The sequence below is a fragment of the Ambystoma mexicanum genome, chromosome 7p, assembly GCF_040938575.1.
Source record: "Ambystoma mexicanum isolate Mex_15411 chromosome 7p, UKY_AmexF1_1, whole genome shotgun sequence".
In the NCBI taxonomy this organism is placed as follows: domain Eukaryota; kingdom Metazoa; phylum Chordata; class Amphibia; order Caudata; family Ambystomatidae; genus Ambystoma; species Ambystoma mexicanum.
In genome coordinates, this window is record NC_090939.1 from 140744113 (window position 1) to 140771826 (window position 27714).

Sequence of the window (27714 nt, forward strand, 5' to 3'; positions counted from 1 at the left end):
TCTCCATTGGCAACAAGAGCATAGTCCATAATTGTTGGGTCGTGCAAGACGTCACTGCCGCCTTTTACTTAGGCAGTGACATTCTCAGTCGCTTTGCCATTAGTTTGGACCTAATAAACTTCAAAGCTTGGTCCGATTAGCAGATAATCCCATGGGCTTTGATGATCCAGAAAAAGCATTTAGGTCAGCTCAATTGCTACCTTATGCAGTTGAAATTCAGATCAAAGAGGAAGTCACCATCCCAGAAAGGACCCGACAATTCTACTTGGAAGTGAAAGTTAAAAGAGGACAAAAATTGAAAAACCCTGATGCTTATATCCATCTAAATGCTTCTCTCCAACAGCAAGGGTTAGGGGTAAATCCAACACCATTAGTCAACATAGAACATGACACCATTCCAATAGAGGTGGTTAACAGCGACTTAAAGAGTATTACGCTAGCCGCAGGCACCATTATTGGAATGGTGATTGATGACCGACATTTCTCCATTGATTTAGGAAATGATCTGTTAGGACCAATCCCCAAGGACTGTTTTGACAGTGACAGTGAGGACAATACAACACCAGACAGGATTTTCACCCGGCATGGGGGGAACTTTCTGGTGTACACTTCTTGCCCTTATGGTAAGGAAGATGTGACTTGTGACTTCAGGAGGGATGGGGTGATTGTCCAGGTTCATGAGGGCTGCCTTTCCCACCTGAAGCCCCCAGTCCAAATCAGCACTCTGACCAGGGACTTCTCCACCCAGCTGGAGGAGGCCACTGAGATAGCCAAACCAGAAGTCTTTCCAGGCTTCAGGCAGATGGTGGAAGAGAGAGTCAACCTAGCTGATGCCTGTGTGACTCTGGAACAGAAGCAAAAGTTGAAACAAGTTTTCTTGGATTTCCAAGATCTCTTTGCGGTAGACTCATATGACTGTGGTCACACCGCCATCCACACCACAACAATTCCCACGGACCTTGGAATGACTCCAGTGTTTGTGAAGCAATATTGCTTGCCTCTCACATCCATGGAGTCCCTTACTGAAATAATTAAGAACCTTGAGTCCCGGGGAATAATCAGTCCAGTCCACAGCACTTTCAATAATCCGGTGCTGGGAATATTGAAGCCAAACGGCCAGTGGAGACTCTGCGCCGACCTTAGGGAGCTCAACAAACGAGTCCATACTTCCCGATGGCCTATGCCCTACATTGACCAAGGGCTGGCCCAGATTCAGGGGTCACAGGTATTCACAGCAATAGACCTGACCAATGGATACTGGACCGTGCCTGTCAGTAGGGAGGACCAATACAAACTGGCTTTTACCTTTGGGGGCCAGCAGTACACCTGGACCCGTACTCCCTTCGGATACCTCAACTCCGGCAATGAATTCAACATTTTCCTACATAAGGCCATGCCCGACCTGGGTGCGAGGGGTAACCTGGCTTATGTAGATGATGTCCTCATCAAAAGTTCATCTGTGGAGGAACACATAGCAGAGATCTGTTATGTTCTGACGCAGTTGAGGGCCGCCGGAGCAAAACTTTCCTTTCAGAAAGCACAGTGGTGTAGAACCCGTGTTAATTTCTTAGGGCATGAGATTACTCCTCAGGGTCTCTGTCCCCAGGAAAAGAAAGTGGAAGCACTTCAGAAACTGAAAGACCCCACAACTCTGCGGGAACTAAGGAGCCTCCTTGGACTGACTAATTACAGCAGAAAGTTCATTGAAGGCTACGCAGAGATCACTAGACCCCTGATTCATCTCTTGAACGGGGGGGTCAAGTGGGAATGGGGTCCAGAACAATCCGAGGCGGTAAGAGAACTCAAAAGAAGCCTCTCACAAGCACCTTGCCTAGCTTACCCTGTCAGAAACAAGGAGTTCTTCCTGGAGACGGGGTTCTCTAATACGTGCTTGACGGCAGTATTATACCAAAAGCATGACAAGGTCAATAAAGTAATCTCCTATGCGAGCAAAACTTTATCCTCTGTGGAGGAAAAATTCAACGATTGTGAGAAGGCACTCCTGGCAACGGTGTGGGCATTGAAGAATTACCGCCCGTTTATCCAGGGGGAACACATGATAGTGGAAACTCCAGACCAGCCTCTGCAATATCTCCAAAGTGACAGAATCTGGGCCGGAAATGTGAGTAATTCCCGAATTACTTCCTGGATTCTGTCAATGCAAGGCTTTCCTGTGGAGGTCAGATATGGCCAAAACAAGAAGAGACCCCTCGTGCAAGGTCTGGCTGACTTGCATGATTGTGCCAGAGAAAACTGTATAGAGGACGAAAGTCTAAAAATCAAGGACAACATGGAGGCATACCTTAATTCCCCACACAAAGTCTTTGAAGAAAAGTGTGAGGGAATGCCCACTGTCTATGTGGATGGATGCTCTTACCATGTTGACAACGACGGGGAGAAAGAACTGGTGGCTGGCGTAGGGAATGCATGGGTGAAGGAGTTCCCAGAACCCTCCGCTGGATACAAAATTGGTCCCCGAAGTAGTCAGGTGGCAGAATTGATGGCTGTGCATCAGACCATCCTCACTGCTGTCCAGCATCAACTCCACAAACTGGTCATAATCACAGATTCGGATTATGTACGGAACGGGTTCGTGGAGCACCTGGTCAACTGGAAAACCACAGGCATGTTATGCGCTAATAACAAACCCCTGAAACATGGGAAGCTAATCCAAAATATTGATGATCTGGTCACATCGAATGGGATGACCATCTACTGGAAGAAGATCAAGGGTCATTCCAAAGTAGAGGGACCAGACAAAACTGGAAATGACTTAGCTGATCAGCTGGCCAAAACCGGGGCCAACCAAGGGGATCTAATCGAAATACAGTCCCTGTTGGGGGAAATCCAGGTCACCGCTATCACTAGGTCTCAGACAAATGCTCACAATGATCTTTCAATTGCACAATGGAGCAAGGAGACCCCTGATGCTGATTTGATTACAGCTCAGAAGGGGGATCCAATCATTGGTAAGTTTTACCAACACCTTGAGGACCCTGAGAACTTTCCCCTGACGGACACAGATTACATTGGGAAAGAGGACATAAGAGTGTTGATGAAATGTCCAAAAATGTTCCGAATCCAAGACGGTTTGTTGGTAAGGAAATCCCAAGCTGGCCATGATCAGTGGGTGGTTCCTACCTCATTCCGAAGCCTGATGTTAAGTCACGCCCATGATGCGGCCACCGCCGGTCATAGGGGGTTTCACACAACACTGGAAATCTTAAGAGAGGTTGCATACTGGCCACACATGGGGCAGGACCTCGACCAATACTTGAAGGGGTGTCTTGTGTGTGCACAATTTCAGCCATCATCCCTCACACACCGTGCGCCTCTCCAAAAGAGGGGGATGACACTGCCATGGTCAGATTTGCAAATCGACTTTGTAGGCCCTGTAATCCGCTCGTCTAGTGGAAACAAGTACATGTTGACTGTTACATGCTTGTTTACCAAGTGGGTGGAATGTCTCCCGGCACCAAACTGCAAGGCAGAAACAGCAGCTGCCCTGATGATTAACCACATCTTTTCCCGTTTTGGTCTACCTCAAAGGATTGAGTCAGACAGAGGTAGCCACTTCACCAGTGAAGTAATGACAAAGATGTGGGAGATACTGGGGGTCAAAAGAAAGCTACATATTGCTTACCGGCCAGCTTCTTCTGGGGCAGTAGAGAGATACAAACGAACCATTGTGAGCATCTTAAAAAAGTTTGTGACAGATTCTGGGCCAAGTTGGGATATCCGATTACCTCTGGTCCTAATGGCCATCAGATCTACACATTCATCTGCAACCAAAATGTCACCATTTGAGTTGATGACTGGACGCAAGATGGTGCTTCCCCAGCATTTGCTCTAAAGAACCCAAGAGCAAACATTGATAAATGCCTCCACAACTCATGAGTATGTGGAGAATTTAAGGAAACACCTTCAACATGCTTTTGCCTATGCTCAGCGAAATCTAGAAAGATCAGCTGATAGCATGAAAACCCACTACGACCTGAGGACCACCAGGAAGGAATATACTGTGGGGGACCGGGTCTATCTATACAATTTCCAAAGGAACCAGGCCAAACAGCGAAAATTCTTGCCTACATGGAAAGGACCGTTTGAAATTATAGACAAAATTTCCCCTGTGGGCTTCAAGATCTGCATCCCCAAAGGCGGTTTGGCAGAGGGGGAAGACAAGTGGGTCCATATAAATCAGCTAAAGTGTTGCCATCCCAGGCACACTCTGCAACAACTGGAGGAGTCCTCTGCAATACCAGAGGGGGACGCTCCAGAGTAAGTCAGTTCAAACTCTAAAATATTCCATGTATCAAAAATATAGTACCGTAATGCAAATGTGCCCTGTTATATATTGTTTTTAAAATCAGACTGCAAAATGCATTTGTATGTATAAAATGTACATGTTCGCCACACCATTAATAGTGGTGGAATAATGTCTAGGAATGTGTATTGCCGCTTTGCTTTATCATCCTAGGAGAGATGAAACCATGGAGACTGACCAAGGAGGACGACCGGGGACTGGGAGCAGAGACCCGAGGGGCCCAGGGTACCGCCCAATCCTCCCGTCAGGACCAGCAAGGAGAACTGATTGATCGACTGGAGGGAGGAAAAGATGCTTAACTGTGCCATTCATGGAATTGGAAGAAGAGGAGGCGAACATCCCAGATCTTGCGAGTTCCATCAGCTAAAGGACAGAATGGCCATCGCAAGAGGGAGGGCTTGTGAGATGTTTTACCCATGCATACAAGCCCTACCATAAAACTGTGCAGTACTGGCATGGAAAACATCATGATGGCCAGAGCTCCCCAGAGAGTGCACAGGGAAAACATGAAGAATAGGCTGCCACCCATGTTTGCCTATGTTGTGAGCACAGGAGGGCACTGCCTAAAACCACCATTGGGCTACACACACAGTAGCCTGAAACCATTGGGAATGGCAATGCTGATTGCCAAAAAAGCAACTCAGAACTGTGGGGAATTCATTTTCTTAATCCCAAAAATGGTTGCATTACCAGTACTCACCACTATCAGAAAGCCGGCGTTTTAAAACCACCAGACTTTTGTGTAAAACTGCACAAATGAAACAAAATCAGACCAAGTAAAGACTTGCTAAGAGGTGGAAGAATGTAAAACCAAATTCTGAAATGACTTGAAGGAAGTAATTATTTCATGTATAGGTACAAATTGTCAGTTTGATTTAAATGTAGAAAACTGGGAACGAAAAGTGACATTTAGCTGAAACCTGGCTTAGTGAAACTGGATTCTGCCTGACAACTACCCCCGACAGGAGAAACCTGTTCAGCCACTCTTCCCAGGCCTAGCTGCATCCTGCTGCCCCTTGCCAAAAGGAGTTGTCACCTCTCTGATTAGATTAGGGGTGGAGCACCTGGGAACTGAAGGAACAGAACAATGCAACTCCCTTGACTCAGGCAAATGTTATATTGGGGGCGTCGGGAGGGGCAGTGCCTCTGCTAGCAGCTGAGCTTGGGGGAAGTGGATAAACCAGTTATTCCACCCTGTGATGTGGGAGGCCACACCCCTTTTTGACCAGGGCATAATTTTAAAAAGATAGATAACTCATAGTGCGGACTTGTCAGAATTATATAAGTAATATCATTATTTTTGTGATTTTCCTGTGAACATTTTGAGAGGCGTTAGGACCCTGTGGTGTATTCTGGGGGGTTGCTAGCGGAAAATAGGGTCTCACTCCAAATGTCTGCATGTTAAAAATCTGACACTTCATCAATTAATGTCCATACTCCTTGCGCACATGTGTGTAATTTTGGGTAAATGTCCAATATTGCAAAACCAGTTAAAAAGCGCAAAATGTTGTCATTTTTGAATGCAAGCCCCCAGGAAGATCAGAGGCGGACAAGCATGGACCATGAGGAATATATAATGTGCACATGCAATTTCAACAAATTGTATATCTGGGAAAGATGTATTTGAATCAAATATAGATTTGTGGTCAAACTGACCAGGGGAGGATCCTCTGACCCATAAACAGACCTCAACATGATGACAATCCATTCCTTCCCCCAATCATGGGAGAGGGGAGAATTGGGCCAATGACAAGTAGAGAGGGGCAGGCTTAGCTAGGCCCAGGCTCACACCCATTTTCAAAACACATAAAAAGAGACTGCTGGGACAGGTAGAGACATTCAATTCCATTTGCTGCGGAGCATGCTGACCGACGACTTCACATCCAGAGATCCAGACTTCAAATCCATCAATCTCCAAAGACCAGAACTTTACTTCAGAACTTAAAGCAAGGGCCTAAACCCACAAACTGAGAACTCTTCTCAGCAGGCCTCAGCAACCTTAAAATCATTTACAAACTATTCCACAGCCGGGCGAGCTGTTTGAATTCTTTTGCCAAGAACAATTGCCAGAGACCAGACCAGAGATCCAGGGTGACCCAGACCGCTATGAGCAGAACCAGAGAGCTGACCCAGATCACTGTGAAGTGCCGAGACCAGAACCGGAGTCCAGTCCAAAACCTGACCAGATCCGTGGCGAGGCCTATTTCAAATTTATATTGTGAGTACCTAGCAGAACTGTGCAGAACCAACCTCTTAGTTAAAATAATCTAATCCAAACTATTTTAACCTAAGTAGAACTGCCTCCTAGAAATCGTGTCATCTGTCATTTTTAAAGCTGCACAACTGTCACCTGTCAATTCTGCAGCTGCAAGCTGTCACCTGTCATTTTGAGTTTTACTTTAAATCTGAAAATCTAGCTTTATTAAATCGTCCGTATCTCTGGAACCGTTTGTGCTAGGAATGTGGTTTAACTTTCCTCTGAAAGCTTAGAATCTAAGCTTTCCAACAAGCCTAGAGCCGACTTATACTTTTTCCGCAATCACGATTCACGCACTCGCAAAATTTACAGCGATTTGCGATTTTGGCTCAATTTCTCCACTTGTCAAAATAGCAGCTCCATTCTTTCTTTTGTTAAAATCCATTTGCAACCTGGTAATAACTCATAGAGCATTGCTAAAGTGAGCCTGAACTAATACCAACACGCATCTCCCACTCACCCTAGAGGGAATTAAAATCAGTTGGCACATTTTCCCATCCATTGCCATCACATTTAAAAAGCATTTTGGGCCTATGTTTCAAACTCCTACCTGTTTCCTCTAAGCTTGCTGGGGGGGAACTGAATTTCGTATTGTATTTGATTCAATTCCTGAGAACTGTGTGCTCCTCTTTCCATCTCCTTCCATTTCTTACATTGCATAGGGGAGGGGGTGAATTGCCAGAGAAAAAGTGATTATCTTATCTTTTGCTAAAATCATATCAAGTATTTCTGTACTGCATTTTATTCCTCATTGCTTTTCCCTTGAAATCATAAAAGTATTTTTGCTACTTTATCCATCCTATACTAACTCCTCATTGATTGTAAAGAAGTGTGCTAGTGCCAGATTACCCATTGTTGATCAACATCATATGTCTAAGTGTACTATCAGATATTAATTTATTATAAAGTGAGATATATTTATATTGTTTAGATTCTCAAATAAACCTTTTAATTTGCAAAACAAACCTACTTCTTGGCTCAGTGGGGTCAGGGGGATTCTAAGAGGGGGGTGTTATACAAGGGTGGTCATCCAGAGTACTGAACTAGACATAAAAATACATTAATAAGGGTTTTCCTCAGCATCCCAGACTAGGCATTGACTTGGCTGTAGTGTTGATTGAATATCACTTACATCATGCATTCATTAAACAATGGCTCACAAAGGTCTTTCTTATCCTAAATTCGGCAGATGTGTTTCTAGATCTATTAATACAGAATCCTGACAAAGCAAAATTAAAACTGTTTGAGCTTTACTGGATAACCACCAGAACCCTATGTCTTTCGTAGCATAATATGGAGGAGACCTGGTTTCCACATAAAAAATTACGAACTTTACCCTCTTATTTGGTCCAATGCCACGCACTCAAACTGCGTATTGGCATCCTAAGATTACGCTTCAATTTGTTGAACACCAGGGATGTGCAAGCCAAGCAGAAACAATTAGCTACAAATGACAACTTCTGCCGTTTTTGCCTGTTGAAAGACACCCGTGAAACATTAGTACATATCATCACGGAATGCTGTACTCTACGGCCATTGCGTGAAATACATTATACAAGGCACTGTAAATACTTATGCCTTACTGATCAGGGTTTATGTTGGTCACTCATTGTGGGCGCCTGTTATTTACCTTTACAAATTGCAACTGTTAATGTTTTAACATGTTTAGATCTGGAGGCTACAAAAAACGAAACCTATTGCTAATGAACAAAACAGGGTTACTCAGGTGTTTGACAAATTCTCTTTCAAAATGCACCACGTTTTTAAATAGCAAAAAAATGTCATTTTATGATAGTATGAAACCTCAAATGGAAAGAAAATGCCCATCAATCATTTGTTGATCCTATGAGATCAAATGAGAACATACTAATCCTATTCTGGATTCTTTTCTTTTGTGATCTTCGTGGAATGAAATGTAATTATTATGTAAATGTAAATAATATGTATATGATTTTGTATTGTTATGTATATACTTTTCGGTTTTTTTATATTTGAAAGGTTGATTCAATTCAACTAATACAAATACATTTTAAAAAAATAAATAAATAAAACAAATCGCATAGTTCTTGCGTCCACTTATCTTTCCAGCTGTTCAGCAAGACAGCACTTTGTCCGTGCTCATGCATTACTAGCAGTTTCATAAACCTATCGCTGGCTCTGGCAATATATGTTTCCTTAAAAGAGCTATTGATTTCCATTTTATTACTTAGTAAAGGGACTGAAGCCCTAACTCAGCTCTTAGAGCAGCTATTGGGGTACATCTCGGGAGTTTCAGTATTGCCTTCCAAAGTTTTGCCCATACTTTCCAAGATACGTTCAGTCCTGCTTCTCCTCCATGTATCAAAATTGGTATCACTTTTTGCACATAGAAGGCTCTCACAGGCGACATTGAGAATTTTTTCCGAATCTCCCGTTCAGGTTTGATATTTGCGAACCGTAGCCTTTTTGCTTTCAAGAGTAGGTCTTGTTCCCAGTTTGTTTCCGCAATTGAGTGGTTAAATCTGATTCCTAGGTCTGAGATTTCTTTCATTTTTTCTAGGACTCCAATGGTTAGAATTTTGGACTTACCGATGTTAATATCTAAGTTGTTCTTCCCCATGTAAGCTTGCATGCGGTTCCACAGATGGTGTAGACCGATTTGAGTCTGGTCTATAGGAACGATGTCGTCGGCATAACAAATCATTGGAATCCCTGCGTTGTTTACTTTCGGCAGAAAAAGTCTTATGTGTCTTAAGGCGCCTGGGAGGTCAGCGGTGTAAAGCATGAAGAGGGTGGCCGCTAATGGGCAACCTTGCTTAACCCCTTTTTTGGTGGGGATATCAGATAACAGTAATCCCTTGCTGTTTATCCTGATGTTCGTGGATGTATTTACATGTAAGGCCATTATTGGCAGTAATATGTCGTCCGGACACTTCCAGGTCTTTCGTTTTGCCCATAATTTGGGCCTGCGCGCTCCATCAAAGGCCTACCTTAGATCAATGAAGGCCAGATGTAATTTCTCGCTAGCTTTGATGGAGTTCAATTTCAATAGAGAGAGAATAAACAGGTTTAGTTCCGTTCCTGTTCGTTTTGTGAAGCCCGTCTGGCGAGGGTCGATGATTTGATTCTTATCCGCCCATTATGATACGTTTTTCTGTAGATCACCTGCAAACAGCTTCCCGATGGTGTCAAGCAGGGCTATGGGCCGGTAATTTCCTGGATCATCTGTTTTTCCTTTCTTAAAAATAGGGACCGTTATACTCCTTGTCCACGAATGTGATGTACATTTCATAGAAGAATGGATCACCATATGTATCGTTAGGCATAGGCCCATATTACCAAATCACTGTGAATGCAAGCAGACGTCCAAGGCCAAACGATAATGATGTGTTATTATACAGCACTTACACTTAAGCGCTACATATACAACACAAATACATACAATATCACCCAGCCTGTGTTGGTACTCATTTATCAACCTCAGCAGGATGAAAGGCTGAGTTGACCTTGCTGGGAGTCGAACCTGCAACCTGCAGTTAACACACACATTGCAGCAGCCAGAGCTCAACCCACTGAGCTATCATACTGGCTATGGCTGTCAGAAAACCAGCCACTCCAGCAACAAAGAACCACATGCTGCTGGTCACAGCCCATGAGACTAGATTAAAAATAAAAAAAAGTTAAAAAAAAAATGTACAAATGTTTTTGGGGTACCAAGGGAGACCTTGGGGGTCGCAGTTGTGACCCCTGGCTACCCCTAAATGACGTCCATGGGGGGCGGCAGGCGAGAGAGTAATGAATGCTCATCATTTCACTGATTCGTGACCTATCCTCCGAACAGCCCCCCCAAGCCCCCCTGCAAGAGGGTCCTTCCTTGCTGCAGAACGCTGATAACCCAACGCGCCATCCATCTCTGTCCAACACTGGCCACTGGGCAGCCGCTCTGCACATGCTCTCCCCACCCCCACCCCAGCACGTGCATTGTGAATGGGGTTTGAATTGGGTACTTCTGGAGGGTAAACCTCAAACCTCATCGCCTCGAGGCGCTTTACTTCATAAATGAGTCTTATTCGCTTCCTGCCCATCCCCTAGCGCCTTCCCAGGCAAGGGCTGGAGGAGTGAACTGATTTTCATAGCATGAAGTTTTCCCTGTGGGGCTCTGTGTTCCCGCCCCCTCCTCCATGGGATCCCTTTTAAGGAGGGGCGCCTCGGTCTTGGCGTGCAGCTCGCGGCGGATATATAGGTGTGCGCCCCCCGCTGCTCAGCACACGGGTCTCCCCTGCAGCTCTGCCGCCACGGCTCCGGGAGGAGCGCGCCTAATTGCTGCAGCCTCCTCCGGCCCGAGCCCACTAATAAGCTGCGGCATCTCGCTCCTCCGCATCGCATCCCCGGGGCACCAGGGGGCTGGCCGGGAGCCTGGGGATAACCCACCGCACGCTGCCAGCAGCACCATGGGAGCCCGTCACCTGGCAGAGGGGGTGGAAGGAGCGCTGGCCCCCGGTCTCAGGTAAGGATGCTGGTGCAGGGCGGGTGGCGGGCGGCACACGCACCCTGCGGCACATCACTCTCCAGCCGGGGAGACCTCGTGCGCGTGTGTGTGGCGCGGCGGGAGGTGAATCGGGCTGGGCTGGGGGCTTCCAGAAGTGCTCAGGTGAAAGGGTGGGGCGCGGGGGGGGTCTCTGCCGTCAGATTCACCAAGCTCAGAGGGTGTCGTATCGCAGATCAGGGCAAACCCCCTCACGTGTGAAGAGTCTATGTAAGGGTCCACAGTGGCAGCGTGAGACTCTGATGGTAGTGGGGGGGCGGGGGGCGGCGTGGGTGGGACACATTTGGTTGCACTGCCCAGGGGATATCGGAAGGGGACATGGGAATACACTCACTTTTTTTCAGTTCAGCGCCGTGCCACCTTCGACGCACTCCCGTCCCGAGCGCCTCGAGGCAGCAAACAGAAGGCGCGCAGTGCAGCCGGGTGCGGGCGTGGTGAAGTGTAGCTGCCAGGTGCCGTGATGGTGCATAGTGAGGGTCGAAGGGGGCAGGGGATGGTGGCTGCAAGGCAAGGGAAGCAGCTGGGCGGGCCAGCTGGCTGCTGCGAGGCGGGATGCACTGCCAGGGTGGAGAGATGTGGTTGTGGGCAGTGGGGAGAAATAGGTGGCAGCAGCCGAGGGCCGGGGGTCTCGTTTCAGTGTAGGAGTCTGTGATGGAGGGGCGAAAGGATGCAGTGCTGCTCGTTACTGTGCTGTGGAAGGCAGCTATCCTGCATTGTTGCTTATTGCTTTGAATTGTAAGGTGTCTGGTGTGTTTTACGGCAGGTGAAGAGGATTACAGGGAATTGTGAGGTGTCGGCTGTCTATTCTAGTGCAGCGCGGGGTGCCCTATGCACATATCTGAAAGTGAAAGTCGGGTAAAGTGGATTCTATTTTGCAGGATGTCTCAGCATACGTTGGGTAATGGTTTTAGGGCAGCCTTCGGGCTGCCAGTGCGACGTATACATGTAAAAAATAAATAAACGAAGTTTTTTTTTTTTTTTTTACAGGGGAGTGGGCCGTTGCTAATCTGCTCATGTTTATTATATAGCAGGACACGTTGTGAAGTATTGCTTATTACAGAGTAGGGTAAGTCGGGTCGAGTGGACCATGTTTTTATCTACTTATACGGCAGGTGGGAGATGTTCCCAACACAGTGGAGAAGAATAAGACTCATTTATGAAGTAAAGCGCCTCGAGGCGATGTGGTTTACGCTCCAGAAGTACCCAACTCAAACCCCATTCAGAATGCACGTGCCGGGGGTGTGAATGGGGGTGGGGGTGGGGAGAGCATGTGCGGAGCGGCTGGCCCGGTGCCAGGGTGGGACAGAGATGGATGGCGCGTTGGGTTATCAGCCTTCTACAGCAAGGACCCGCTTGAAGGGAGGGGGGTCAGGGGGGGTGTTCGGAGGATAGGTCCTGAATCAGCCAAATGAGGAGCATTCGTTTCGTTTTCGCCCGCCGCCCACCTCATCCCACCCCCCCCCCCCTTCTGTCCTGACTTTGGGAAGTGGTAAATGGCGAGCCTTTGCGGCTTAGCTTGGCTGCTCATTATAAAGACGAGTGTATATACACGCAATTGAGGGCAGAGGCCGCAACGAGTTGTTAAACAATATTTGGGGGCGGGGCCTTGGAAGAGCAGCCTAAGAATCGCCATTAGAAAATAAACTTAAACAAAACCTCTAGAAGTAGCCAAAACACTGCGTACAGTTCTCACACTTCATGAAGGAGATTACAGTCTATTTTAACAGGTGTGTTACATTTATAATCATCAGTCAAAAATCTGACTGAAATAAAAATATTCCAACAGAAAAACGAATTAAAATCAAAATATTTCAATGAAGTTTCCAATCCCTCTGTTCTTTGGAAGGAAATCCATGGCTCGTATGTCATATTTAATTTTATGAATTAATCCGATAGAGGCTATTAGTTTTATTGCATCGTACCCCAAGACGTCCATTTGATAATATCAAACAATGTATTCTGTATATTACATTTCCCCTTCTGAGTAATGCAAAGCAAATAATCAAACTCCAGTGTATGATAAGTATGGCGTGCTTCTAAACACGTGTGATAGCGACATCTACTGTGGAAGAGAAGTATTACATCCCATCAGCTTTTTCAATGACGTTTAGGCAGTGACATCCGGCTGGAGCCCTGCAGCACACCCGCAAAGAGGACAGTTTTGGGGCCTTGCTGGAATGGAGCCCTGGCTGAGTCCAACCCACTTCTAGTCATATGCTAATGGATATTTGTACCGTGCAATATCACCACTGGAATGGTCGCCTGGCGCTGTGGCGGTTCTGAAACAATAAGGTGGGGTAGGTTAGGTGTGTTAGTAGGGGGCAAGTTTGGAGAAGAGCAAGGGAGCTGTGAAGTACTGTTGGCAGCTTCAGTTCAGTTAACACTGTTCACAAAGCATATTGGTGTGGTATTTGGTTCTGAGTCGGTCGTGTGCTGTTGTGTCGGGTTTGTTGTGGTGTTTGTTGTTGCGGTTTGGTGAAGTGCGTGCGGGTTTCTGCGATTTTAAGAGATGTGCTTGTGTTTGGTTAGAGTGTAAGAGGTGTGTGAAGAGCGGTGAGGCTTTTAGTAGTTTTTGGGGTTGGTTAGTAGCCTTGTTAGGAGAAATACACACTCCTATTGTGTCTCCTTCATGATCTAGAGAAGGTTGTCGCCCTCCTTTCAGTGATAAAGTTTCAGCCGGACAAGGCTGGCTCACCTCTCTGTCATTATTTTAAGCCAGCTACTCTTGTGTAACGTGCATAGTTAATTCAGAAAAATCGAATACAGAAGGTAGCAGGGGTGCACCTAAGCTTACATTTTGAGGGCAGCGGTGAAGGTTAACCCATTTCATATTGGGAGAGGGCAGTGGTGAAGGTTAACCCATTACATGTTGGGAGAGGCGCTAACTTCAGAGACTGTGGGGCAGGGGCAAACTTACATGTGTCGGGGCATCTGACTTCTTTACACGTTCTAATGAGACTATTCTGGTGGAGAGGCTCCGTGTTACCTCCTCGCACTGAAGGAAAAAAACACCTCCTGGGGAAGGGCCTCTGGTGGCTAGGACAGCAGGCAGGGATTGTGTATTCTCGCCCGCTGTTCCAGCCACCTGATTGGCCGAGCACCCTTCCCCGGGTGCAAATATGGTTTCTGTACCTTTCAAGCCATCTCTTATCAACTTGGAAATATGTTAGGCAAAATGTATTGTGACATCCCAAGTTAGCCTAAAAAGGCCAGAATGCATTTGGAAAAGGCAGTGATCACCTTTAATGTGCTCTGTGTGCACAGTGCACTCGCATGGAGCATATTACATTACAGGTCATTGTTTTTTCCAAATTGATTTTGCTCTGTACAGTGTGCTTGCACAGCAAGACCTCAGGTTCGCCGAGGGTCAAAGACGCCTCAGGGAGCATGACTCTTGCTGTGACATACATAGGGGGCAGAGCCAGAAGATCGCTCATGGCGCCAATGTGCTTTGTGCGGCTCCACCCCTCCGCTCTGTACCGTAGCGCGGCAAGTGCATTGGTTTGCTTTGTGGGTTATTTCCAGGGCTGAGGCACAGGCAAGCCAGATCCCGAGATCCAGCTAGGCATCTGATACCGGAACTGGGATCCGTTGAGTGCCGGCCCATTGGGCAGAGCTGGCTGTTGGTGCGAGCGCCTCTGATACATTGCCTGTTGGGCTGGATAGCTCATGTGTTATGCACCCGCCTCTAACATGAGGACAGCCTACATGCTGTATGGCTGAATCATATAATCTAGGATAGGCGTCCCGACAACGTGAACCCAGGGGAAATACAGAACAATAGGCACAAGAAAGAGAGGAGGGTTCACGTGAATCAAACCATTGAATCAATCAACCGAATGAATTGCTCATTGAATAGGCGCTGGATGGGTGGATAGACCAGGTCAAGGCGAATACAAATATTTTTCAATTAATCTTTAATAGACACATATACAATTCTATTACACATAATACAAAAATCACAATAAAAACAGCATAAAAACACACAATCAATATTACGCATATCCAATTAAAATGCATATAGGTTAAGTAGACGTCCTAAAGTGTAAAAATGGACACACTGTGCATAAGATAATTCAAAAACATATTGCATCAGAGGACAGCTTGAATCTCTAATTAATGCCCAATCTATATTGAAAGTCAAATTACATAACCAGAGTAAGGCAAAGAAGAGAGAAAAAAGTAAAAATATAAAGAGGGAAAATAAGTAAAGAAAAATAAACAAAAAATCATATATATGTATATGGCGGGCACCATCCCAACAGGTCAAGACAATCAATGTTCCCTGTAGGATAAATAGGTTGTCCCCAAATAACAAATCAATTGTATTATACAAAGACAAATGGAGATGCATCAGTGTATACCAAACCGGATGCAAAACTTGTCTCCAATCTGACCATAGGAGTCAACGACCAGTACCTAGTACAGCTACCAACAGTCTCATGGGCTGTACTGGTATCGAACACAGGTAGTTTCGACGACTACTTGACAGTGTCTAAGCCGTCTGTCTCTTGACCTCGCAAGAGAGAGAAGGCTTGACAGTCGTCTTCCTCAGGACAGGACAGATTAGGTAATCAATCGTGCAAAATACATGTAGTTTCTCCACACATAAATTTACAACAGGGCACTTGTATGGCTGAATCATGGCTGAATCAGGGCTGGGCTGACTCAGCCCTTCAGCCTTTCTAGATAGATACATTGAGTACCATTACATTGAATAATAACAGCTATTATCAGAGCACTTAGAAGTGGAAGGAATTTGGCATGAAGCGCTGTATAAAAAATATGATGTTACAAACGAGGCTGTGAACACTTGTTTACTGACTTGGCTTGTGGTAGTGTGCAACCTGTGTTGGGGTGTTTGTGTACAAACCCTATAACCGCCTCCTGTCCCAGGAGCAGGCTCTCTAGCAATCGTGCTGGCATTGGAGAGGCCTGTAGAATGCTCGTGTCAGAGCGTTAGACCCCTTCTTTCACCTGGCCTCTCCATGGCAATGTTCAGGAGCCAAAATCACAGTTGCTAAATGTGCCAAAGGGGTGGATAGTGAGGGAAAGCAGTTCCAAGAAGCCTACAAGGGCGCGGAAGGGCAGTAAGAATGGTAGGCAACCAAGCAGGGTCTTTTATATAGCTCGGTGAGTAAAGGCTTGCTCCAGGCGTCTGTGTTCAAGCCTGGAGAAAAAAAGGTTTTAGTCCCTCAATGTAGCACTTTCCCACTTCTGAGGTCGCTGAATCTAGCACCAATAAATTGACTAATAATATAAAAACCTATCACCATAGCGCCTAGAAATGGGGCATAGTGCACACACTGCTGCATCAATGTATGCTTTCTGAAACGCGCTGTGATGTTCACTATTCTATAGGTGTGCTATTTATGAAAGCGGCCTGAAACGGTCAGAAAGGGACATATGAGCTCTCTTTTAATAACCTAAAAAGCAGAATGTATCTTCTCTGACCCAACATTATATATAAGTAGGAGAGTCCATTTGAGCCAAGTCACACATTCCACAACGCCACCTAGTAGCCATTGCTGGAAGTTCACCTCCAGATCTGAGCCACAACAGCAAAGCATTGTGGGTATGCAAATTAGCTCAAATGCAAACCCTTTTTCTCCAGGAAATTGTCTTTGTCTAAGAGGGCAGTGCAACTTTACACATAGCTTAATCAACCCAAGACAGACATTTGCAAACCTTTTTAAACCCACCATAACATTCTTGGTGTTATATATATCTCATTTTATATCTAAATCTGCAGGTCATGAATGTCTGAATGAATAATCCACTTCAGGTGGGGAGGGAATCATGAAAGGATTGACCTATATCTTGATGTTGTCATAACTTTAACAATAACAATCTATTATCCATACAGCGCTTTCGCCTGCATGCTTCTGTATAGTTATTATAGCACAATCGCAGTTGGAACTTATTCGATCAACCTTTGCAAAAATGAAAGATGGTGTCAACCATGGCAGGATTTGAACCTCTGCCCTGATGGATAACCACCACATCTCAGCAGCAAGTGTTAAACTGGATTTGTATAATACCGCCTTGATATGAATATTGGCCTAAGCCCATTCGCGTTGCACAGAAAACCGTGTTTGATATGCTCAGATTTCTGATCTACTTCGCTGCCATTTTAAGAATCATCCGCCATTTTGATTATAACTCTTGCTTTGCGTCCTAAAATGGTGGACTGTGTTTTCAACTACAGTGGAGCTGAACGACCTTTGAGTTGTGTCAACATTTAGGCTGACCGAGACCAGACTGTTTGTTCTGTGCAAAGAAACCTTGTAACTCGTATGAACTGCAATGTAAGTGTTGTCTGCGCTCACAAGCCTCATCTTCATCTAAACAATGGAACAATGTAGAGTAAACTCAAACCGTGTGCTTTGGTTGTAATATATTGTGTTCTCTCTTGAAACTAGGCTTACTATGAGTCGGAGACACAATGCTGCCATTGAATCTTCATGGGCAAGCAAACTTGTTAAAACTGTTAAACAATATTGTCATGTTTGTCATATGAACTGGGCACGAACCCTAGCATGTAAATTATTGTTTGGAGAGGGGCTGGACAATGATTGGAAAATGTATAAAAGAGCCCACATTAAGATGTCCAGCACTCTCACCCCTCACTATGTCTCCTGGTACACACTGCAAGGTGTTGGGAGCCAAATAGCTATCTGTTTTGCTTTGAATTTTGTACAGAAATAAAGATACTTGTATCTTTCGACCCGTGATTGGCGTATTTCATTTTGTGGTACTAAGCCTCGATATTTCTTTGGTCTTTCAAAAGCACTGGACCCACTGAGCTTATTACAGGAACGTTTCGCTGAATCCTCTAAGGAAGTAAGCATTAGCACAGATCTTGTATTTATAAGCTCTTAATACTCAAATTTCATTTATTTGAAATGAAGGGTACACCTACTGCTCAACAGGAGCGCAGCTCTTCCAATGGGAGAGTACCTGCACTTTTCAACAGAAGTCCAGCTCATCCAATGGGAGAGTGCCTGCAGTTTTCAACAGAGCCCCAGTTCTTCCAATGGGCGAGCGCCTACACAGGAGCACTATTTTTCCAACGAGAGAGCACCTGCACTTCTCAAAAGGAGCACAACTCTTCCAACGGGAGAGAACCTGCACTTTTCAACAGAGCCTCAGTTCTTCCAATATGATTCAATATGATATGACATTTATAATGTACCTATAAACAAGTGTTTCAATGGGAGAGCACCTGCACTTCTCAACAGGAGCACTATTGTTCCAGTGGGAGAGTACCTGCATTTTTCAACAGAGCCCAGTTCTTCCAATGGGAGAGCACCTGCACTTCTCAACAGGAGCACTATTATTGCAATGGGAGAGCACCTGCACTTCTCAACAGGAGCACTATTATTCCAATGGGAGAGCATCTGCACGTCTCAACAGGAGAACTATTCTTCCAATTGGAGAGTACCTGCATTTTTCAACAGAGCCCAGTTCTTCCAATGGGAGGGCACCTGCTCTTCTCAACAGGAGCACTATTATTGCAATGAGACAGCACCACCACATCTCAACAGGAGCACTATTATTCCAATGGGAGAGTACCTTGATTTTTAAACAGAGCACCAGTTCTTCCATTGGGAGAGCACCTGAACTTCTCAGCAGGAGAACTATTATTCCAATGGTGGAATACCTGCACTTCTCCACAGGAGCACTATTATTCCAATGGGAGAGTGCCTGCACTTCTCAACAGGAGCACAATTATTCTAATGGGGCAATAGCTGCACTTCTCAACGGGAGCACTATTATTCCAATGGGGAATAGCTCCACTTCTCAACAGAAGCACTATTATTCCAGTGGGAAAGCACCTGCACTTCTCAACAGGAACACTATTATTCCAATGGGGCAATAGCTGCACTTCTCAACAGGAGCACTATTATTCCAATGGGAGAGCGCCCGCACTTATCAACAGGAACACTATTATTCCAATGGGGCAATAGCTGCACTTCTCAACAGAAGCACTATTATTCCAGTGGGAGAGCGCCTGCACTTCTCAACAGGAACACTATTATTCCAATGGGGGAATAGCTGCACTTCTCAACAGGAGCAATATTATTCCAATGGGAGAGCGCCTGCACTTCTGAACAGGAGTACTATTATTCCAATGGGGGAATAGCTCCACTTCTCAACAGGAGCACTATTATTCCAATGGGAGAGCACCTGCACTTCTGAACAGGAGCACTATTATTCCAATAGGAGAGCACCTGCACTTCTCAAAAGGAGCACTATTATTCTAATGGGGGAATAGCTCCACTTCTCAACAGGAGCACTATTATTCCAATGGGAGAGCACCTGCACTTCTCCAAGGAGCACTATTATTCCAATGGGGGAACAGCTCCACTTCTCGACAGGAGCACTATTATTCCAATGGGAGAGCGCCTGCACTTCTGAACAGGAGCACTATTATTCCAATGGGAGACCACCTGCACTTCTCAGCAGGAGCACTATTATTCCAATGGTGGAATAGCTCCACTTCTCAACAGGAGCACTATTATTCCAATGGGAGAGCGCCTGCACTTCTGAACAGGAGCACTATTACTCCAATGGGAGAGCACCTGCACTTCTCAAAAGGAGCACTATTATTCCAATCGGGGAATAGCTCCACTTCTCAACAGGAGCACTATTATTCCAATGGGAGAGCACCTGCACTTCTGAACAGGAGTACTATTATTCCAATGGGAGAGCACCTGCACTTCTCAAAAGGAGCACTATTATTCCAATGGGGGAATAGCTCCACTTCTCAACAGGAGCACTATTATTCCAATGGGAGAGCGCCTGCACTTCTGAACAGGAGCACTATTATTCCAATGGGAGAGCACCTGCACTTCTCAAAAGGAGCACTATTATTCCAATCGGGGAATAGCTCCACTTCTCAACAGGAGCACTATTATTCCAATGGGAGAGCACCTGCACTTCTGAACAGGAGTACTATTATTCCAATGGGAGAGCACCTGCACTTCTCAAAAGGAGCACTATTATTCCAATGGGGGAATAGCTCCACTTCTTGACAGGAGCACTATTCTTCCAATGGGAGAGCGCCTGCACTTCTGAACAGGAGCACTATTATTCCAATGGGAGAGCACCTGCACTTCTCAGCAGGAGCACTATTATTCCAATGGGGCAATAGCTCCACCTCTGAACAGGAGCACTATTATTCCAATGGGAGGGTACCTGCACTTCTCAGCAGGAGCACTATTATTCCAATGGGAGAGCGCCTGCACTTCTCAACAGGAGCACTATTATTCCAATGGGAGAGCGCCTGCACTTCTCAACAGGAGCACTACTATTCCAATGGGAGAGCGCCTGCACTTCTGAACAGGTGCACTATTATTCCAATGGGAGAGTGCCTGCACTTCTCAGCAGGAGCACTATTATTCCAATGCCACAGTAACTACACTTTTTAGAAGAGCCCCAGTTCTTACAATAAGAGAGAACACGTGTTTCTCAGTCGGAGCATGCTTCTCGCAAAGGAGCCCTGATACGTACATTAGTGAAACACTTACAGTGCAGGCACTTCTAAGAAAGAGTGCAATTCTTACAAAGGCCGATTGGCAGCACATCACCACAGGAGTGCAATACCTAGAACAGGAGGCCAAAATACACAGGAGGCCCGCCTAGCCTTAGAAATAATACTATTGTGTCCACTTCCATTGAGCTGGGTCAAGTGCGAACGTAGTCATTGCTGGGCATGGCTCAAATAATAAAATGTGTTGATCTTGTGCAAATTGTCTGATAAACCCAGCCTCTTAGTACCTCTAGTCTTGAACAAATAGACCAAGTACGTGAGATGTGTACACGGTATCAAAAAATTCTTTTTAATAAAGTTTTACACAGTAATAAAAGACTCATAAAAATGTTCTCTATGAGTGAGACCCTACATAACACAGCAAGATGTAAAAGCAGTACACCTCACAAAATTCACATACATATAAACGCATAAAAATAGTAAAAAACAGTACAAAAACACATGAATGGCTTTAACACTTTTCCAAACACTGAGTACACTAACTCAGACAAAAACACAATCCCGGCATGTTTCAGTTCTTTCTTGCATTAAATGCACAACTTTCTGTTGTTTGAACAGAAAATGATTTTTAAATGTCAAAGCCATGTCATTGGTTTAAATGAGGAAATAGACTGGCAACATACACAGGGTTAAAATAGGACATTTGGTGTCTATTGCAGGGATTCATTGTTTGAATGTGTAATTATACAATGTACCTCCAACATACAATCCAGAATCCGTTTGGGGCTTGTATCTGTATTAAGTGTAGAGGCCATTTTTCTTATTTCCTTGCTTTCCTTTTACTCTGTTATTTGGAGCTCTGTTACTCACATTGTTGACTCTGAACATTAAGTCCTTTATCCATGTTCATCACTTGAACGCCTGCTATGTATTATTGTGTCTAAAAATGTGCATAATATATTCTTACTTTTTGGTGTGTGAGGTTTAATCATAATGTGGTTGTGGTGTCCATTTATGAGAGCTGTCGATGGTTTTTTTAGCGTAATGGCTATTAGCATAGAAATCGGGTGGAAGTCCCCTTTCTATATCCATGCTAGCGTGTTGCCACAGAGCATTTAGGCGCAAGGCTTATAAGAGGCGTAACAGTGCGGCTCGATTCCCTGTGGAGAAATAGCTGCATTGGGTGTTCCTGTTCGGGTAGAGGAGTAAAAAAAAAACAGAATAAGGCACGTCTTGATGTTAGGACTAGTCATGGTTTACACGTGTGATCGCTTTGTACGCGTTCTTTTCAATGTACGTCCTAATTGAAGGTAGATTGCAAACACAGGATTTTTCGTGTTTCTTTTTGCATTCCCGTTAAAGGGTGCCTGACTTTGGAGGTGTGACCCGGTCGGCAAATAGTATCTGGCACTGAACCACTCTGGTAAATATTCGGTTGACAGCGATTTGGTTGAATCTGAGGTACGATTTTACAGGCTTTTGTGCCCACTTGGATGGTGCTCGCACTAAGTTATAGGGAGTAATGGTGGATGTAGGCATACACGTTGTAGATATGGGATCCACATATCGGTATATATAAGAAAACAAACAGGGAGTGTTGTGTGTAGCACTTGGGTGAAGAAATGTGTTTCTATGGAAACCCTAATTTAGGATGGTGCTGTTGTTATGTGTTTTGCAGTGTTGAACGGGACCTACAGCTAATTAGAAGCTATAACTAAAGATATATAGACTTGAATTTCGGAGTCTGCAGCTAGTCCATGGTGTATTGAGACACCAGCTCTATTAATACTACTCAAAGAGGTATGTAGTTTGTTTTTACAATATATGAGGCCAGGTTGATAGGAACCTGTGGCACTCATCCGATACATTGCGATTTAAAAGCATATGTTGTCAGGCTATTGAACTGTTTCACAGTCTATGTTGACTTGGGTAGATATATGATGAGAGCGCGTAGTAGCAGCCTCCCCCTCTTCTATCTATCCTGTTTTTAGGAACATCTTCGGAATTTTTCAATTGTGACCCTGGATTGCATGGTGGAGATTAATGAAATATAAAATTCTTCCCCTGAAGAAAGTTCATGCATTTAATGCAAGAAAGTACTGAAACATGCCGAGATTGTGTTTTTGTCTGAGTTAGTGTACTCAGTGTTTGGAAAAGTGTTAAAGCCATTCATGTGTTTTTGTACTGTTTTTTACTATTTTTATGCGTTTATATGTATGTGAATTTTGTGATGTGTACTGCTTTTACATCTTGCTGTGTTATGTTGGGTCTCACTCATACAGAACATTTTTATGACTCTTTTATTAATATGTAAAACTTTATTAAAAATAATGTTTTGATACCGTGTACAAATATCACATACTTGGTCTATTTTTTCAAGACTAGAGGTTCTAAGAGGCTGGGTTTATCAGACAATTTGCACAAGATCAACAAATTTTATTATTTGCATAACTGTCTCCTTGATATATAAATATTTGTGGTCATCCCCTGACCGTGTGAGAGAGGGGTTCTCTCAAAGGGGTTCTTTTCACCTTGTATTAATTTGATGGCCATGGCTCAACGCAGCCCCATGAAGAAGGACTCCCTGGCTCCGACCGTGGGTATCTAGCACCTTATTTTGCCCCTATGGTACTTTAGGGCCTTGGTGGTGCAATGCCGGCGACCACGCCAGTCCTGTCGCCTGATTGTATCATTATTTTGAAACCGGTATGCAGCCTGTTAGTGATGTGATTAAAATGGGCAGGGCTGCAAACACACTTTTGGGGCTCACTTTTTGGGGTTCATGGTCCAAGCCAACTGCTGAAAGTGTCGCATTTACTTGTTCCTCCAAAAATGAATCTTCTCCAAGCCGTCCATGTGGGTTTGAAGGTCCCATGGCCCCTCTCATCTTAACAATACTAACACTGGCAGGTGTGCATGAAGCATCCAGCTGTTGAAAGAAAAGGTTTACTGAGGAGGCAGGTGCGTTATGACCCATTGACCATTCATTGCTGCCTCCTATGCTGTCCTTCCTCCTCGCCGGTTCCCGCTCTGCCCCATTTTTCTACTGGCACAACGTGGAGGGGGGAGAAGGGCACAGAGCAGAGATTAGGTCTCCTCCGGCCTCACCTCTTCCGTCTCCTGTGAGCACTTCATTTTACGCCTGCGTGAGATTTTCTAGCTGGCATAAAACAAATGGATTCCTCGGACACCCACCTCTTCCAAACCAGGCGGATTCCAAGGGAATCCAACCCAACCTGCAGCATTTCCACGGGAAGGAGTGGAAAAAATGAGGGTAAAAGTGACTTTGCCTACCTTTTACTCTTTCCTTTTCCTCTCCACCTCGTGGAATGTTGAAATTGAAGGGAGAGGCCCCCACAGAGTGCAGGCCCTTACATTGGTCGCCCCTTGCATGCAATTGCAGAATTATGCAAAATGAGCTTGTTAGTTTTCCAAAACGGGTGTGACTGAGAATCCTGAAGGAGAGGTGGAACGGAGAGTAGAAAAGCGGGTATCATACAGTAAGCTCCCGTGTTTCCAGCCCTCACCCAGGGTCGGATTGGCCCCTCAGCCTTTCGGCCCGCGGCCGGGCCGAAATCGTCCCTGCAGAGTGGGAGCCTGTTTCTGGCCATGCCTGGGCCGATTTGGAAGAAAAAAAATTGAGAAAAAAGCTATTTTTGTTTTCATTTTTTTCTTCTTTTTTTCAAAAATCCTTTTACCCTTCTTAGGTCGATAAATGAGTACCAGCACAGGTTGGGTGAAATTGTATGCATATTTGTTCTATATAAGTGTTATACAATAACATATCATTTGGCCTTGGACGTCTGCTTGGATTCACAGTAATTTAGTGTACTTAGGAACAATGCTATTTGATGCCACTTGAAAGGTCGTGTTTCATCGCTTTGGGGTGGGGTCAAATGACATCACTTCCGGTGATGTCATCAGAGATCAAGGGTCGTGAGGTGTGGGGTGGGCCATTGTTTTTGGGTGACCGGCCTATTTCTTGCCCCAATCCGACCCTGCCCTCACCCACCCTTCGCTCCCCTGCCTTCTGTATCTCTTCCCCACCCTTGTGTCACCCCTCTTTTGTTTTTGCTTTGTCACCCCAAGTGTGACGGGTTTGCCCAGACGTGAGTCCCGTGCCTGCTGGGCCTAGAGACCCAAGCTACTCCTCACTGATGAGGCCCAACAAGGCCGAAACATGTTTGTGGATGCTTGTGGTCTCGTGCAGAAGGGATGTGACCTAGCAGTTTGGCTGGACTGCCCCTTTTGGGGTGGGACCAAGCCTGATTTGCATATGGTCTTTCCCCTTCTGTAATGGCTTGGCACGTGAAGAACGATGGTCTGGAGCGTTGCCCAGAGCAATGCCAGTGGTTAAGATGCAGTCTAAACCTTCCAGCCATCACCTCTTTGTTTTTGCTCCCCATCCCTCCCTTACCCTTCCCTCCCCTGGCTTCTGTATCTCTTACCCACCCTGTTGTCACCCCTCTCTTGTTTCTTGGCTACCCCATCCCTCACTCACCCTTCCCTCCTCTGGTTTCTGTATCTCTTTCCCAACCATGTGTCACCCCTCCCTCCTCTCGTTTCTTGGGCTCCCCATCCCTCACACACTCCCTTTTCTCACCTCCGTCATTGCATGAATCCATTATGTAGTAAAAAACATGTTTGTTACCTCTGCTGTGCAAAGTAGTCAAAAATAGTGCAAAAGTTCCCCATCATGTACACTCCATACTGTTCCACCATACAAAACCTATTTTATAAGCCCAGTTGTGCAGGAAATAGCTCGACCCAGCAACCCAGAAGTTACAAGAAAAGCTGAAAAAACTAGGCTGAATCCCTTCATGGCATCAGCCAACACGCACAGTTAGCTAAAGAGGGTGGGGCGGATGTAGCACCTTGAGGCACTCCATAGGTCAGCGCTACTCTTGAGGACAACATATGTTAACCACTTCTTTGATTCATTCTGGAACACCACCTCAGAAGGATTCACTGGGCCTCTTTTGGGAGTGTCTCAGGGACTCACCCGGTCCCTGAGCCACTGAATGGGGTCTCACAGCACCTAAATGACCATATCTGCGAAGGATCCCTGTTCCGCTGCCTCAAAACTGGTCAGACAGCCCTTCAAGCGAATTCGACACTGAGGGATCCCGCCGGTGCTACTTTCTGGCACTCCTTCTAACAATTGCTTATACTTTGAGCCGCTAGACACTGCATTGTGTCCTCGCTGAGTCTGTCACCTGCAAGGCTCAAATCAACCGCTCGGCAGCAGGACCCGACTCAAACCATTGGAGAGTCACTTGCCAAATCAAACTGCTGCTTTGCTGAATCGCATATCGAAGCAACATGATCGCCATTTTGACCACCGCCGCCCGTTGAATCGACCCTTGCCTTCTGTTACAACTCGACTCGACTCAACCTCAAAGAGATCCTGGTGAGTGCCCAGACCTGCATCGCCAAAACCCGCCTTTGAACCACACAGTGCAACCACATTTTAACCTGCTCGATGCCCGTTGCCTCTTGTGCCCACATGATCCACCACGCTCAAACTGAGCTTGATCCGCTCACATCACTGCTCCAAAAAGGGTTCGACACTGTGGACCTGCTAAAGACCCTAAAAGAGGTACTTTCAACTAGGGCTGTACCGAATAGCATATTTAGTATTCGGCCGGATACCGAATAGTTTGTCAACTATTCGGCCGGAGCCGAATAGTGAGCCGAATAGTTTTTTTTTTAGGCAAACATATTCTAGGGCATAAAAAATCAGCATTTCAATGAATAAACTAAGGAGGCATTCTATTGCATGGGTACATATTTATTAATTGGACACATCTCTGTAAGCTTATGAGAAAAGACAAAGAAAAAATACAAAAGTTACAGGAAAAGCCCTCACTCTTAGTAAGAGTAACCTGTAAGGGGAAGGTTGTATTTTAGGAAAACAAGGCTTTCAACATTTTCAGCTAAGAGGCTGCTTCTGTGTTCGGAATAAATATCTCCAGCTGAACTGAACACTCTCTCGCTGTCCACACTGGTAGGAGGAGGTGCCAAGTACACACGCGCAACTTTTGCCAACCCTGGAAACCGAACACTGTTCATGTCCCACCACTCCAGCGGGTTTGCAGTTTTAGGGAGCAGCGGCTCTCTCAAAAAGACAGTGAGCTCAGTGTCCAGGGAACTTATGGACTGACTCACACCAGCCGTGGACTGCTCAACAACACTGTCCCAGAATGCCCATATGCCACATGGTGGAACGCTCTTCTTGTTGGTGGCTCATCCTCTTGTGGGTCAGGGTCTGCAGGTTGCCCCTCAGGAGGGGAGGACTGCTCGCAGAGGGCTAAGGCAGTAGAGTGCATAGAACATTTCACATTGTTGGCCACAACATCATTGCTGAAAAATGTTAATTTGAACCGCGGATCGATGCCTGTTGCCACACAGTAGATAGATATAGCCTCAATGTCTTTGAATCTTGCCTCTACAGCCTTCAATAACTCTGCTTTCACTAGCTTCACACCAGTGTCCCTAACCTCGCCAGAGCTCAGGTAGGCCCTTAAAGCTTTCACAGCAGGAACAACCAAGGAGATGCTTGATGCATGAGAGCAAATCTCCTTTGTGAGCTCTGCAAAGGGTGCCAACAAAGATAAAACATTTTCTGCCAAAAGCCACTGGCAGGCAGAACGATTTGACACTTTATCGTCCTCCGCACAGTACAAACTTACTGGCCGCCTCTGCCCCACCAGTCGCCCCAGCATCAAAAAGGACGAGTTCCACCGTGTAGATACATCTTGAATCAATTGCAATTCAGGCAGCCCTAGATCTTTTTGCAGTGCGTGCAGGCGGGACGTGGCCGAACTAGAATGTTTGAAGTGGCCTACAAGTTTCCTTGCATGTGCCATCATGTCTGACACAGATCTTTGCACAAAAAGGCCATCATGGATGCAAAGCTGTAGGGTGTGAGCAAAACACCGCACACTAGCTAGGTCTGCTTCTCTGAAGGCCTTGCACATGTTAGCGGCATTATCCCGAAGAATGACGTGCACTTTGGAATGGCTAATTTGCCACCTTTCCAGCATTTCTTGAAATGCTAATCCTATTTTGGCACCAGTATGGCTTCCACCAAAAGCCTCGCACTGCAACAA

General features: G+C 45.5%; 1 protein-coding gene across 2 annotated transcripts in view; it reads left to right on the plus strand.

Annotated features, from left to right (window-relative positions):
* Nucleotides 1–10557: 10557 nt before the first annotated feature.
* Nucleotides 10558–27714, plus strand: part of LOC138525754 (galactosylgalactosylxylosylprotein 3-beta-glucuronosyltransferase 1-like) — a 299222-nt gene continuing 282065 nt past the window's right edge. The window contains exons 1-2 of one of the 2 annotated variants that reach the window (XM_069635926.1): nucleotides 10558–11067; nucleotides 12094–12172. The gene's annotated coding sequence lies outside the window, so the exon portion shown is untranslated. The remainder of the gene's footprint in view (nucleotides 11068–12093; nucleotides 12173–27714) is intronic. The other variant, XM_069635925.1, reaches the window with a different exon arrangement.